Source organism: Thunnus maccoyii, chromosome 11, assembly GCF_910596095.1.
Source record: "Thunnus maccoyii chromosome 11, fThuMac1.1, whole genome shotgun sequence".
NCBI classification, from domain to species: domain Eukaryota; kingdom Metazoa; phylum Chordata; class Actinopteri; order Scombriformes; family Scombridae; genus Thunnus; species Thunnus maccoyii.
The window spans coordinates 1,983,683-1,999,767 of record NC_056543.1 but is presented as its reverse complement, the minus strand read 5'-3'; positions in this window follow the sequence as shown (position 1 = coordinate 1,999,767).

The following is a 16,085-nucleotide window of genomic DNA, read 5'->3' as shown; positions in this document are numbered from 1 at the left end:
AATGGAGTTCCGGAACATTTCATACGACTCACGGGTCGGTGGTCCTCTCAAACATACCATCATTACATCCGTTCGGATCTCAAAGATCTCAGATCTGCTCAAGCTCACCTTAAATAACTGGAAGTTTTTAGGGGTCTGTTGCTGCCCAGGCACCATGGCAGATTCCCCAAGAAGCCTCCCCACACCACATCCAAACAGGCAAGCTAGCGAAAGAGCAATCCTCATTAATCTTTTTCAATAAATTCAAATGTATTTTGTTGATGGTGTGGTCTTTGTTAGTGAATTGAAGCTAACTAGCAAAGTTTCAGGAGCAGGACCACACCTCAACCGCACCAATACTAATACTCAATACTAACCAAACCCTCTCCTCCTCTTTCGCTCTTGCATTCTGCATCCCTCCCTCCCACCATACTCTTTCTTCCTGTTTTTCCTCTCCTTCTTCCCTCGTAGGGTCCTGAGGGGGTCTGTTGCTGCCTGGGTGCCACCGCGAATTCCCCACGAAGCCTCCCCACACCGCATCCAAACAAGCAAGCTAGCAGAAGAGCAAGCCTCATTAATCTTTTTTCAATAAATCATTCAAATGTATCTTCCTGATGGTGTGATCCTTGCTAGTGAATAAACTAAATCTTGAATCTTTAATTAGTGTCATCCTTTACCAGTGGTGGACAAAGTACACAACTCCAAAATACTTAAGTATTCAAAAGTACATTTTCTTTTTAATGTCAACGCATTGTTGTATTGTTGCCACAATGCATATACAGAACCTAATGACTCTGAAACAACCTACTGAATATACTGACTTGCTTGTACAATCTGTACAATAAAAAGCTTGTAGAATATGCTACAAAGCCTATATAAATGCCTATAGAAACACAATTGAATCAACAAAAAGACAGCCATTGTCATTTTTATTTTTTTATTTAACACACCCCACTCCATCTCCACAAAACAGCATGTCAGTGTTCTGACACAGCTCTGGTAATGTGTGTGTGTGTGTGTGTGTATGTGTGTGCATTCGTGCACATGTGTGCATCAGGCACAGTGGGATTGCTGTAGATGCCTCTTCCTCAGAAAATAAAAAATAAATAAAACAACCTCCCTACCTTAAATAAACAGTTACACTCCTCTAGCTTTACAACTGCCCAACAGCAACACTGCTTTCATTTCAAAAATCTGAAACATGGACTTCAGATATGGCCATGGGTGTTCTGGTGAGGAATCATCATATCATCATCTTTATCTGCCATACTCATCATTACCACCACCACCAGGTTCAAACTGAACTGTTCAAAAAGCAATTTGAACTTGCCTGACAGCGTAGGAAAAGTTTACTGTGATTGGATTTTCTAGCCACCCTCTTCTTCGTCTTCTTCGGGAGCTTACGTTCAGGCTTTATTTGGCTTGTAGTAACTTGAGTTAAGTTTCGAATAAAGTTTAGTCTGACTACGCTCAAATCTTCAGCGGCGTCTACTTCAAAATAAAATACTGTACGTGTTTACTTCAAAATTAAATTACTATACGTGGAAATACGAGACTTAATGTTACTAATAAAACAAAACAAATTAACTTGTTGCAATAAAAGATTAAATTTGGATACATTTGATTGAAAAACAAATGAAAAAGATGTCTTAAGAATTTTCTTGAGGTCTTGGAGGCCAGCTCAAAGAGGAATCTCTTTGAGGCTGTTTTTATATGTTAGAATAAGATGGGAGGAGTTTTAGGGATGTTCTAAAGGGGTTTGTGCCGAACTATTGATGAATATTCAATTTCTTTGTTCTAGAGGCTTTAGGTGTGGCTGGTGGTCTGCAGGCTGTGCCTCCTGAAGTAAAGGAATTTGGGAAAATCTAATTCTGAGTTTTTACATGCAAAAACTTACACTTCAAGTCACTGTTGCCTATTATTTCACATTAAGCTGTAAACACATTCCTGTCATAATGTCCAAACATTCATGATATTTCTGATTAATAATGGTCCTGTCAGCTTGTATCATATTTGTAAAACCATTAAAGAAACACTTAAGCATATTACATGATACATAATAAGTCAGTTCTTCTAATAACAAACATTAACCTTCATTGGTTCAACTTTCTCAAACTATCTACACATCTTAAACCATCTACTGAAATAAAGAAACATATTTAATTAAAGCTGCAAGCAGTGTTGAACGGACCTTCGTGCCCTTGCGCACGTCGGGCCGCAGCGCAGTCCAAGGGCTTCTATCACAGGCATGTAGATGTCTTCAGACCCGGGCTGTTTTCAGACAGTGCAAGACGGAGATAAACATCACTTCCTTTGTCCATTGTTTTGCCCGCTGCTGGGGCTGCTTTGCTACAATTTCGTAGGGGACCCTATTCAGCCAGTTTGCATCACTGACTGAATATTGTCATGAGGACGTGTTCAGGCCGGGACTCTTATCAAACATGCAAAGTTTGGTGCGGACTGGAGCATTTGCACTTAAGTTATAGCAGTTTCCTCTGTCATGGCGAAACATCAAAACTCAAAACTCAAAACTCAAAACCCAAAAAACTGCTACTCCACCCACTGGCAGGTTCATTAAAGTTTTAATGCTGAGCTCCGGAACTCTAGTCTTCCTGAGCTCTTCCCTCATATATTGTCTTTTTTGATCATACTTTGTACAATCTATGCTTGCATGTGTAATAGTTTCCTCAGCAAAGTGGGAAGAAATATGTGCATATATCGGCAATCGCCAAAAATGATAGTCAAAAAGTAATCGTGTTAAATAACTGTGATGTCAATATTGAGCAAAAATAATTGTGATTATGCTTTTTGCCATAATCAAGCACCCCTAAAGAGAACATACATTTTGATTTACATACACACACACACACACACAAAGCATTTAAATATGTATGTGATAAATTGTTGACTTTAATTAAAGCTGCAAGCAGCGTTAGGCGGGCCTTCGCGCCCTTGCGCACGTCGGGCCGTGGCGCAATCAAAGGGCTTCTGTTACGGGCATGTAGATGTCTTCAGACCAGGGCTGTTTTCAGACAGTGCAAGAAGGAGACAAACACTTCCTTTGTCCACTATTTTGCCCACTGTGGGGCTGCTTTACTGAAATTTCGTAGGGGGCGCTATTCAGCCAGTTTGCATCACTGATGGAATATTGTCATGTACACGCGTTCAGGCCGGGAGTCTTATCAAACATGTAAAGTTTGGTGCAGACTGGAGCATTTACAATAAAGTTATAGCAACTTCCTCTGTCATGGTGAAACATCAAATCTCAACAGCTGTGAGGATGAGAATTTTCTGCAGGGTGAGACATGGCTGCCTTGCTCACACCTGTGGCATCAAAATCATGCAAGTTTTGTGCCCATTCACTTGAATTTCAATTAGTAAATTGAAAACCCTTGATGAGTTTGTGTGTAAAACAAATTAGTTTCCTAATTTTCATCGAGTCTATTTTTAGGAATGTAAAGACTTTTAACTAGGGATGCACAACATTAGATTTTTGCCAATATCCAATATACTGACATTTCCAACTCATTGTGGCCGATTGCCAATGCCGATATATGCACATATTTTTACCAGCTGGCTGAGGAGGCTATTATTCATGCAAGCATAGATTATACTATGATCAAGAAAGATGAAGGAAGAACTTAGGAAGACTGGAGTTCAGTAGCTCAGCATTAAAGTTCTTCCCTCATATAGGCTATAGTCTTTCTTGATCATTAGTACAATATATGACTGCATGTGTAATAGTCTCCTCAGCCAAGTGGAAAAAAATATGTGCATATATCAACATCAGCAACTGGCAAAAATGACAGTCAAAAAGTGATCATGTTAAATAATCATGATCTCAATATTGAACAAAAATAATTGTGATTATGATTTTGGCCACAATCGAGCACCCCTAAAGACAACATAAATTTTGATTTACATAAATCAAAAATAAATATGTATGTGATAAATTGTAAATATGTATGTAATGAATTGTTTTCTTTAAGAAACTGTTACTTGAACATTTTTCAGTGTGCTCCTAAAGTTATATGTGTGCTCCTAATTTTTTTCATTTAGGAGCACATGTACTCCTTGAAAAAAAAAGTAAGGATTGAACACTGCTGTCAGATGTGTAGAAACACTAAGTAACTGGAGTGTGGCGCAGTCCAAGGGCTTCTGTCACGGGCATGTAGATGTTTTCAGACCTGGGCTGACAGGCCTGACTTCACCCACCCCCCCCCCCTCCCATTCTCTCTCTCCCTCTCAGCTGGAGAGAATGATTTCAGAGTACTCTTCTTGTGAAATATCCTCATAAATCCCATGACTTTGGCCAAATCCTACATAAAAATCACATTTTTTTGTAGGAATTTCTGTCGCAAATCTATTGATACAGGTTTGAAAGTGGTCGGACTCATAGTTTAGACGTCAGACACCCCAGTTTGGCACAAAGTCCATGCCCAGAGATTGCCTCCCCATTGGTTTACATTGTAAGGTGTGATGTGGCACTCCAACTTTCAGGGCTTACTAGATCTAAACCATTCGAGTTATTACAAAGTTTTTTATAACTTTTGTTCAACACAGTGTGATAAGTCATGTATTAAAGTTTGAAGCCGATACCATTAACGCCCTAGGAGGAGATAGCGTTTATTCAAGGTCCAAAATTGGCACAAAATCATACTTTCATGGGTGAACTGCGGACTTCCTGTTGGATTTAGGTCAGGGGTGTCAGTGTATGATTTGTAGGTCTTGATGAGACAAATAATTGAGTTTTGGTTCAATCTCTCTACAACATTCCTACGGGCCGTGGCGGCCATTTTAGATACATAGGTGGCGCTCTCGAGCACATTTTGGCACTTTGGGGGTTAATTTTTACATTTTAACAAAGAGTTTTTGAGCATGTTTAGGGGGTCAAATTTAGGATTGAAGTGACGTACTAATAAAGAAAGAATAAGAAAGAAACAAACACACGAAATACAATAGGGTCTTCGCCCTTTGGGCTCAGGCCCAAATTAGCTTTGTGGCAGTTCTACCAACTAGTTTAATTGGATTTCTTCTTTATTTTTCATCTAAATCAAACATTATGTGATTCCATGATGTGTTACTTGCATGTGACAGGTAAAAAACTACTTGCATAACAGGTTTTTTTTGTCAACAGGGGAATCAATCCAATGACACCAGCTGCAACATGCAAATCAGCAAGTAACCTGTTAAGAATGTACCAGAGCCACATCAAACAGGCTCCTTTATGAGAGTTTTGATGGATGAGGTGCTGCAGGCTGACAGGTAATGTAATGTAATGTAATGTAATGAGTGCAATCACTCAGGTATGTTCTGAACTCACAGTCTTCATTTGTGTAATAGGCACATGTGCGTACACACATAAAGAGCCTGACTACAATATCTGGAATGTGTATTTGCTGACTCTCCCTTTATTTGTTTTATCTTTTATTTATTAGATTCTGCAGCTCTGTCCTTCTTTCAGTTTGTTGATTTAGGCAACATAACTAATAAATATAATGATATTTACTATTTAATACCACCTCTCCCCTTTTAGTGGGTCAGGAGCAGAGTTATTATTGTATTGTTAAATATATCACAATATATATGGTGTTTGTGAAAGGTGCTATATAAATAAACTTTGCTTGCTTGCTTGCTTGCATATGAAACCCAGCTGGCACATGACCAACCTTCAACTTTGAAATGTGGTCGAAACAATGTCAGTTGTTTCAGTGTTGAAAAAACATTGAAGCTTAATGCTAAATGGCTGCAAAGGCCAAAAAAATACCTATAAATCAATATTGAAATTTTAACAAGATCTGTACGTCAAATCAACATGTCTTCGACAACAGGCAAAATAAATGTATTGCCTTTTAAATTATTATTACGATCATTATTATTTTATTAGCATTTTATTATATTTTTATCATAAGACTACTTCAGAAATCTAAATTTATGTTAAATATAGAGAAAAACAACCACAATAATAATAGTTTTTGTTTTGTTTTGTTTTTTTACTGAAAAACTACTGAACCGGGTTGGTATCTCTGGTACTGAACTCAAATGGTTTTCCTCATACTGGTCTGACAGACAGTTCAATGTTCACATTAATAATTACATGTCTTCCTCCGCTCCTCACTTATGTGAGGTCGATCCTTGAACCTATTCTGTTTTTATTATATATGCTACCTCTGGGTCTGGGTTAACTCTTCCAGTGGTATCTCTTATCATTGCTATGCCGATGACATGCTGTTTTACTTCTCAGTTAAACCTAATGACCTCAATAACCTTACCACCCTTCATGACTGCCTAGCTTCTGTTACAAATTGGATGTCTCAAAATTTCCTCCATCTCAATTCTGACAAAACTGAGGTGATCAGTCCCAATTGTTTTACTAAGAAGGTCGGTCACTATATTGACCCTCTTGTTAGCAACATCAAGACCACAATCTTGGTATCCTTTTTGAACAACAGTTGAACTTTGAACCTCATATTACTAAGCTCATTCAATCTTGTTTCTTTCAGTTGAGGCATATTGCAGCAATCAAACTTCTAGTTCATCTTTTCCTGCTTAGACTACTGTAACTCCCTCTTTACTTGCATTACTCAGTCCTCTCTTGCTCATCTTGAATTAGTGCAAAATGCAGCCACAAGGCTGTTAACAAAAACTAGTCATCGGTACCACATCACCTCAATTCTTGCCTCCCTTCATTGGCTTCCAGTAAAACATGGAACTTTAAAATTTTAAAATTTTACTAATTATGTACAAGACCTTGCATGGTCTAGCTTCTGCATATATAGCAGAGTTATTGAGCCCTAACCACCCTGATCATCTGATCAAGGCCTTTTATCTGTTCCCCATTCCTATTTTAAATCCAGAGGTGACCATGCTTTTACAGTAGTTGCTCTTAAACCTAGGAACAGCCTTCCCAATTCAATCAGATCTGCTGAATCTGTGGTTTGTTTTAAGCGGCTTCTGAAAACTCATTTCTTTAGGTTAGCCTTTTTATAATTACTCTCTGTTCAATTTTGGTTTTGATTACCTTGGTCGTGGGCTTATTTGTTGTCTATGTATCAGGCATATGTATGTATGTATACATGTCAGGGTTCCCCATACATGCATTTATTTGTGGTGACCGCTACAATATCAACATTGACTGCCACATATTGATTTTCTTTTTTTTTTTACTATTTAAAATGGGTAAAATCTTATTTCATAGTAGAGCTGCATACAGCACATTGGTTTGCTTAGCCCCCTTGCCCCCTTCTCGTTCTCTCTCTCTGACTGACAGTACAGTTACAAACTAAAGTGTTTGCTGCATGACTTTGCAGCAGCAGCATAGTCACAGCACAGAGTAGATAGTGAGAAGTCCGTCCTCCCTCCTGCTCTCTGCTGTAACTGTTAGCCAGCAGCTGCTCTCATGTCTCCCCGGGTCTCAATTGCTTGTTTAAATAAAAATTAAAACCACTACTGCAATAGTACAACAAAATAAGAGAATTAAATGTGGACTCTTGAACATTAGATCTCTGTCATCTAACGCCATATTAGTAAACGATTTAATCTCAGATCATCATATTGATTTATTTTGTCTTACTGAAACCTGGCTGTGTCGTGAAGAATATGTCATATGCCTTAATGAATCCACTCCCCCCAGTCATATTAATACTCACATTCCTCAGGACACTGGCCGAGGAGGTGGAGTTGCAGCCATTTTCACCTCAAGCCTAATCATCAACCCTAGACCTAAATTTAATCATGACTCATTCGAAAGCCTTGTTCTTAGTCTCTCTCGCTCAACCTGGAAAACTAGAACAGCCAGTTCTATGTGTTATAGTGTACCGTCCTCCTGGCCCGTACTCTGAATTCCCTTTAATAATTTTTCCACAAACTCCTACTTTATCAGACCATTACTTAATAACTTTTGAATTCTTATTACTGGATTACACACCATTAGACAAAAATATCCTCACTAGATGTCTATCTAGTGAGGACTGATAGTGTTGTAGATAAATTTAAGGAAGCAATTCCATCAGTACGGAATTCACTGCCATGTCTCAATACTACAGAGGACTCTTATGTTAACTTTAGTCCCTCCCAAATTGATAATCTTGTTGATAGTGCTGCAGGCTCATTAAGAAAAACACTCGACTCCATCGCAAGATAATAAAAAATAATAAAACATAAGAGGTTAGCTCCATGGTATAACTCCCAAACCCGCAAATTAAAGCAAACATTGCGAAAATTGGAAAGGATTTGGCGTTCCACCAAAGTGGAAGAATCTCGCTTAGTCTGGCAAGATAGTCTTAAAACATATAGGAAGGCCCTCTGTAATGCCAGAGCCGCCTATTACTCAGCATTAATAGAAGAGAATAAAAACTGCCCCAGGTTCCTTTTCAGCACTTTGGCTGACAAAGAGTCATAACTCTACTGATCCATGTATTCCTATAGCTCTCAGTAGTAATGACTTTATGAGCTTCTTTAATGATAAAATTCTAACTATTAGAGACAAAATTAACCACCTCCTGCCCTCAACCATCAACCTGTCTCTTAGACTCCATCCCAACTAGGTTGCTTAAGGAAGCCTTACCCTTAGTTAGCACTTCTTTACTAGATATGATCAATCTGTCTTTAGTAACAGGCTATGTACCACAGGCCTTTAAAGTAGCTGTAATTAAACCTCTTCTTAAGAAGCCTACTCTTGATTCAGGCATTTAAGCCAATCGTAGACCTATATCTAATCTTCCCTTTCTCTCTAAGATCCTTGATAAAGCAGTCTCTAATCAGTTATGTGACTTTCTACATAACAATAGTTTATTTGAGGATTTTCAGTCAGGATTTAGAGGCATCATAGCACAGAGACAGCACTAGTGAAAGTCACAAATGACCTCCTAACTGCATCAGACAAAGGACTTCTCTCTGTACTTGTCTTGTTAGATCTTAGTGCCGCATTCGACACAATTGACCATCAAATCCTTTTGCAGAGACTGGACCATTTAATTGGCATTAAAGGAACTGCATTAAGCTGGTTTAAGTCCTATTCATCAGACAGATTTCAGTTTGTACATGTTAATGATGAATCCTCCATGAAGGCAAAAGTTAGACACAGAGTTCCACAAGGTTCTTTGCTTGGACCAATACTATTCACCTTGTATACGCTTCCTTTAGGTAATATTATTAGGAAACACTTCATTGTTATGCAGATGATACCCAATTATATTTATCAATGAAGCATGATGAAACCAATCAGTTTAACAAACTCCAAGCATGCCTTAAGGACATAAAGACCTGGATGACCTGCAATTTTCTACTACTAAACTCAGATAAAACTGAAGTTATTGTGTTTGGCCCTAAACACCTTAGAAACACATTATCTAATGATATAGCTACGCTGGATGGCATTACCCTGGCCTCCAGCACCACCGTAAGGAATCTGGGAGTTATCTTTGATCAGGATATGTCCTTTAACTCCCACATAAATCAAATTTCAAGGACTACCTTTTCTCACTTACATAATATTGCAAAAATCAGGCACATCCTGTCCCAAAAAGATGCAGAAAAACTAGTTCACGCATTTGTTACTTCTAGGCTGGATTATTGCATTTCCTTATCATCAGGCTGCAATAACAAGTCTCTAAAGACTCTCCAGCTGGTCCAGAATGCAGCTGCACATATACTAACAAAATCTATAAAAAGAGATCATATTTTTCCCATTTTAGCTTCGCTACATTGGCTTCCTGTAAAATCTAGAATTGAATTTAAAATCCTTCTCCCAACTTACAAAGCCCTTAATGGTCAATCATATCTTGAAGAGCACACAGTACCGTATTCCCCCACTAGACTAAACAACATGCAACTAAGTGGTTTCAGTGACAGCAAGGTCCATAGCAACCACCATACCTACGATAGAATATGTTGCATTCGTACAATTTTCTGGCAAGACCTGAAACAACCTTCATAATAACTAACAAACTAAACATCATATATACTGAGCAAAGATTATAAAAATAAAATGCACGTTTCTCTTTCATGAAAACATGAAACACGTAAATCACTGATTCTGTCAATATTGTCATGTTGATCCAACTGGAAACTAGGTTATAATATAATTGAATGCACAATTGTGTACAATGTGGAATGAAAAGGAAATGCAATCTATAGTTTATTCAGTGTTGAAAGATGAAACAAAGTTGCAAATTCAACTTTGATTTGCCTTTTAAAATCGAAACAAAATCCAACAGTGATTCAACATTGACTCAGGTTCACCCATGTTGAAAATTACGACGTTGAAACAATGTCACAATATCAACTTTCAAAATCAAAACAAAATCCACAACGATGATTCACCCGTGAGTAAACACTGAAATGTCGGCTGGCAAGAGAGAAGAGAGCTCTAGAGAGCAAGTGCCAATACACAATTATTTTGGCCATCTGACAAATGTCCCTACCAAATATAACACGAACGCTACCCTCAGCGTCTGTACATGCCGATCCACCCACGAACATTGAATGTCATGAAACCAGTTTGTCCACATGGAGTCATTATAAATATGCGATGGGGTATGAAAGGACACCATTGCACTCGAATACTGCATTTCTCGGTGCTGAAACCTCAGAGCATTTTCTTCCTGATTGTCCAGAAAGCTTCCAGAAGGTAAGACAACCTGACCACTCATCTCTGTCCCTCTCTCTGTACACAGGTCATGCCCCTCGGCGTCTGATAGCAACGAACAAAGTGCCCTGTATAGCGATGCACCGGGCTTTCAGCTAACTCCGATGTAAACTCATCTGTGGCAATATTAGATGTTAAGAGCAACTGCTCCGGCCTTCCATTCACTCCAATGTTAACCCTCCCGAGGCACGATAAGATGCTGTGAGAATCGGTCCGGTGGGCACACCTGAGGACCCGCCGCCCGAAAGTATTAAATTCCCATGTTAATGTTTTCTGTCAATGATATCCTCAACATTTCCCAACACAAAAACACTAAAGTGTTCTTGATAACTCAACAATATGAAAGCTTATTGTTACGGCTGTCAGTTTCTATTATTTCTCCCTCGATTCTGAGAAATATTTGGATAGCAGAAGGCTATTTTACCCAAGATCCGCAGCCACCTTTACTATGGAGACAAAGACAGTCCCAATTGTTACCCGTTACAAAACATTTACTTACTATTATATCTACTATTTACATTTAATTACTGAATTTATTCCAAACTGATTAAGATCTTTGTGTGCAGCTCATTGAGTTCCCCCCTTCACACACACACACACACACACACACACACACACACACACACATATACACACATGACACTGGAGTGCTTTATTTAATGATGTTGCTCAATATTAATTGAGGAAGACTTTGTTTTAAGGATGATGATTTCATATTAAATATCCTCAGCCACATATTCTTGAGAATATAAATAATGAACAACTTGTACAGGCTATAAAACACCCTTTATTAACAGAGACAGTGATGTTTGGAGATTGGAGATTCTAATTTGCATATTAAACACATCCACTATAAAAAAAATACATTATTAAACTAGCAGGCTGTGAAATAGAAGCGTTCAGGTGAGTTTGAAAGAGCTCTAAATATATAAACTAACTTTTAAAGAAATATTTAATTGAGATGTTCTTACCATGATGTCATGAGGATGTGACTGTATGTGTGAAGATGTTACAGTGTCGCTTATGATCTTTCAAAAGATGTTCTGCTTCTTCCAAGGATTGAACTCTGAATCTTAATCTTATTTCAAAGGTAAAACGGTTGAAAAAAACCTGTGTGCTTCTTTATTCCGCAGAAGATGTTTCAGTTGGTTTGTGATTTAATATTTGGAAGGAGCTGTAACTACTACTACTTTATCTCTGTAAATACTGTAGTTGTCAAGTTTCAGCAGCAAGCTCCTCTCTCTGGGAAGCTTTGTTATAGTCATGATTTCTCACCTCACAGAGAAATTCTTTGGAATAACTGTCACACACCAGCCAGGAATCAAATCTGTCTGGTGTGACACAGATCATTAAAACCATTTGTCTTACCAAACAATAAATAATAGAATGAATATTTTAACAATTACATGCATGCATACATTAAAGATCCAAAGTGTTAGAACAACATAATAATAGATCATAATACTGATAAGAGAATTAAAGCCAGAGGAGATTTGCATTTAAATGCTCACATAGAAGATATTATATTGTATTATATTTCCAGCAAAGTAAAAGAAATAGTGTTATCCCTGTAACAATATTATTGGCTGATTTACTGACAGTGATAAAAGCTCTACATTTTATAAGATTATTATTTTTGTCATGCTTCAGCTGTGTCTCAGTTGTATTTACTGTATCTATTTTTAATAAATGTCCTGTTATACATACAGAGGACAGACTGAATGATTGCTGTGCTGTGTATTTATGTGATGTGTGATGGATGTTTTCATGTTTGGAAATGTGATCTTTTTCTACTGTGACACATGGTCTGAGATAAAGTCAACTGAACTGAACTACATTGAAATTATGGGATATCAGTGACATGTGACTGTGTGTCCTCCAGCTCTCTGTCAGCTGACTGGTCTCCTCCAACATGCTCCTCCTGCTGCTGCTCTCCCTGGCTACAGTCAGCCACATGTCAGGTAAGAACACACATGACTTCATCCCCACGGCAGCCATGTTGAAACTCTACCTGCACCATGAGTTTAGGGATGTCAGCAGACCTGACAGATATCAGATGATCTGACACTCTGAGGAACAACAGAATTATTTGAACTGAGGCAGGAAGGTCATTGTCCAGCTGACTAGTTAGTAAACATTTTGCCAGCTTGTTCGTGATCATGGACCAAACATGTTGATCTGTGAGTCTACGTGGCTGCTGTGGGCTCCTTAGAGCTCTTTGTTCCTCAACATTAGTATCTGCAGCTTTTCCTGTTGTCCTGCTGACTGACTTCAGTTCACTAACTGACTCTCATCATGTCTCCATTTCTGCAGCTGCACGAGTTACTTTTACAACCAGTGTTGCAGCAAACATCAGTGCATGTCCCATTACCTTTTATGGACAAGTTTACAAGACTCTATATGTGAGTAAGATGAATCGTCACATTTGAACAGCTGTATGTCTTTGTCCTCGTTGATCCTTTGTGTCCGTAACAATGCTTCACTTTTACTCAGAAACTATTCAATGTATAAATCAAACTTCTTTTGACTTAAAATGCTCTAAAACAAGCGTCATTTCCACTGAGGATGCACGAGGGGACATGTTTTATTGTTTCAGGTTGATTTTTCTTCCTGCAGTTTCTCTGAACTTTGTTTTTTGACTGTCCTGAGAAAAGTTGATCTGAGTTGATCAAAATATCGATACGTTCATCTGAGGCTCCTTCAGTTACTAATGTGAGCTCAAAGCAATGAGCATAACTTATTTTGCTGTTGGTTCTGCTTCTCAGATGACACTGTTTGTTATGAACAGGCGGCTGTGGCTCAGGAGGCAGAGCGGCTCGTCCACCAGCAGGGCTGGGGTTTCGATCCCCGGCTCTTCCTGTCCATGTGTCAAAGTGTCTCTGAGCAAAGCACTGAACACCAAGTTGCTCCCGATGGTCAAGCCGGCATCAGTGTGTGTGTGAATGAGAAGTAAAACTCATAAAGCGCTTTGTCTGTGAAGGTTGACAAGTGCTTTATAAATGCAGTCCATTTACCATTTGCTGGGGCTGTATGCAGCCTGCAGACACAACTCAGGGCAGAAAAAATGTCCTGCAGACTTTGTTTCCAGTGAGATAGTTAAGCAGAGAGCTCTTTGTAGTAAAGTTTGTATTAAACATTATTTATTAGAATTAGGTTTTTTTATACTTTCATTTTTATGGAAAGCACATGAACATTTTTTTTTTCGTTTATTTCTCTTTTTTACGTCATGACGCTCTTAAATGTTAGAGGTCTGTGAAGTTGGTTCAGAGTAGATGGTAGATGGCTGCAGCACAGAGACAGAGGAGAGCACGTGTTTTACAATGACTCTTTATCATTGGTCACGATGGAAAACATGTTTAAAAAAATGCGCATCGTTCACTGTGAGGCAGTTTTAGCTCTTCAGCAGCTGCTGCTTTGTTGTGAGCTGTTACCTCCAACACACTTCTGTTAGGATGTTCCACGTCAGTGGTAACTACTGCGCCTACAGTCTGAAGCCAAAGCAGTACCTTACAGTGCAATGCCACCGACGGCCCCTAGATGCAGGCTTCAAAAAGAAAGAGGCTCAGCTCCCCCAGAAAGAGTCCTGAGCTCCCCTGGAAGCAACAAAATTTTGAGTTTGGGGGGTCTTGATAAATAAGTATTGACACTTCTAATGCTGCAGTGAATGATATAAAAATATATCAAATCTATTTCAAATCTGATGTCTCGTCATTTTAAAAGTGCGTGTGAAACATGGAGCAACTTAACCTGCTTGATGGACATGTTCAGGGTGTGTTTATGTATCATGTGCTTCTGTTCTCTGTGTAATTATTGTGCACAGATTCATGTCAGATCAACAATTCTCAGCATGCGGTTGGTGCAGTGTTGCTGCCGGAGCGCACATCCTAACCGTGCATTCAGTTCAGCAGCCTCTCATCATTTCTGCATTAAATCTGAGTGTCCCCTCCGTCTGTCAGACTTAGCTGCTGATCCCGATCACGTACCGTCATGAAGCAGATTTCTCTTTTACAAAAATAAGATTTCAGACAATAATACATGTAAAAAAACACCCTCCTAAAATTTTTAATTAAATTTCTCACTAAGTGATGAGTTAATTTTTCAAATGTTTCTTTGTAAATATCATAGACAGCAATAGCCTAAATAAGTCTCTCTCTCTCTCCTTCCCTCCTCCTGAAGCTGTCCGTGGTCCAGACTGTTGCTTGACTGACGTATCGCCTTCAAAACATTGATCTGGCTTATCTTTGAACTTTATTAAATGCTGTATTTCAGCTATATGTATGTAAGCTGTCACTGATGAAAGTGTCTTATTCTTTGTTGTCAGTGAACCTTTTTACTCAGTTTGCTTTTAAGAGCAGTCTGAGTGTAATTATCAGAAATGTGATGAATGTGGGGCCTGACCAACGTGGCAGCATGTAATCAAACACATGGTCACATGTAAACACACACAGTCCATTTACAGAAGTGTCATGTAGCAAAATGAACCAGCCACATGACAGAAACTTTATCCTGGTTTATTTGTCTCAGCAACTCTTGACAGTGAGTGTGATCATCTCTCATTCTGTCTTCAGCTGAGGCCACAGTGGGAACATGTGAAAGGATCAATAGTGAGATCTTGGTTGTGCTCACAGTTGATAAGCAACGTGCTGCTGAAACATGTGGACCTCAGAGTTCAAACACAAGCGCAGCGCCTGCTGTCTGAAGCTTTGATTTCATTCATGGGCAGCGAACATGGAGACTCAGGCTGTTTGATTTCTGTGCACGTTGGAAACTGTTGGTTTAAGAGGCTTTTTCAAGTCCTGTTGGTTGATTTGTTTGCACGGATCCACAGCAGGTTTTGTCTGTTGCCTAGTGTTGGTTTGTGTGTGTGTGTGTGTGTGTGTGTTTGTGTGTGTGCGTGTGTGTGATAGCCTTCACCAGGGTACTGTACCATGAAGTGAGACTACTGTTACTACTACTAAACTATTACTGCATCACATACTCAGAATACTTTGTTCATCATCTGATAAAAAAACTAAAATACTTAGTTTACTTACTTACTTTAAGCTGCAGTCTTATAATATTTGGGAATTATTTCTAGTGTTTTTACATCTTCTATTGTGGTCATGTGATTATATTGTTTCCTTTGATTTTCACTTTTTGCTGTTGCTTTAACCAAATTCTCCTGCAGGTGTTTGGTTTCATCTCATATCATATTAAGTACTTCATTCATGGTTCTGATGATGTCACTCAATATTAACAACCCCACTTCTTTCACATTAACTCACTCGTAGCTGGAAAACCAAAGTTAACAGAGCTTGTTGATTTCCAGCTTCATGATAGCAGTTATCCAGTGAAGCAGCTGACCAAAGAGAGCCAGACTAAGCTGAACCTGCTTCATGGTTCAGGCCTCTGGTGTGTGTCAGACTGTCCGTGTCCCCGCTGGGATTCGAGCCCACGTCAGAGAGACATCCAGAGAGAG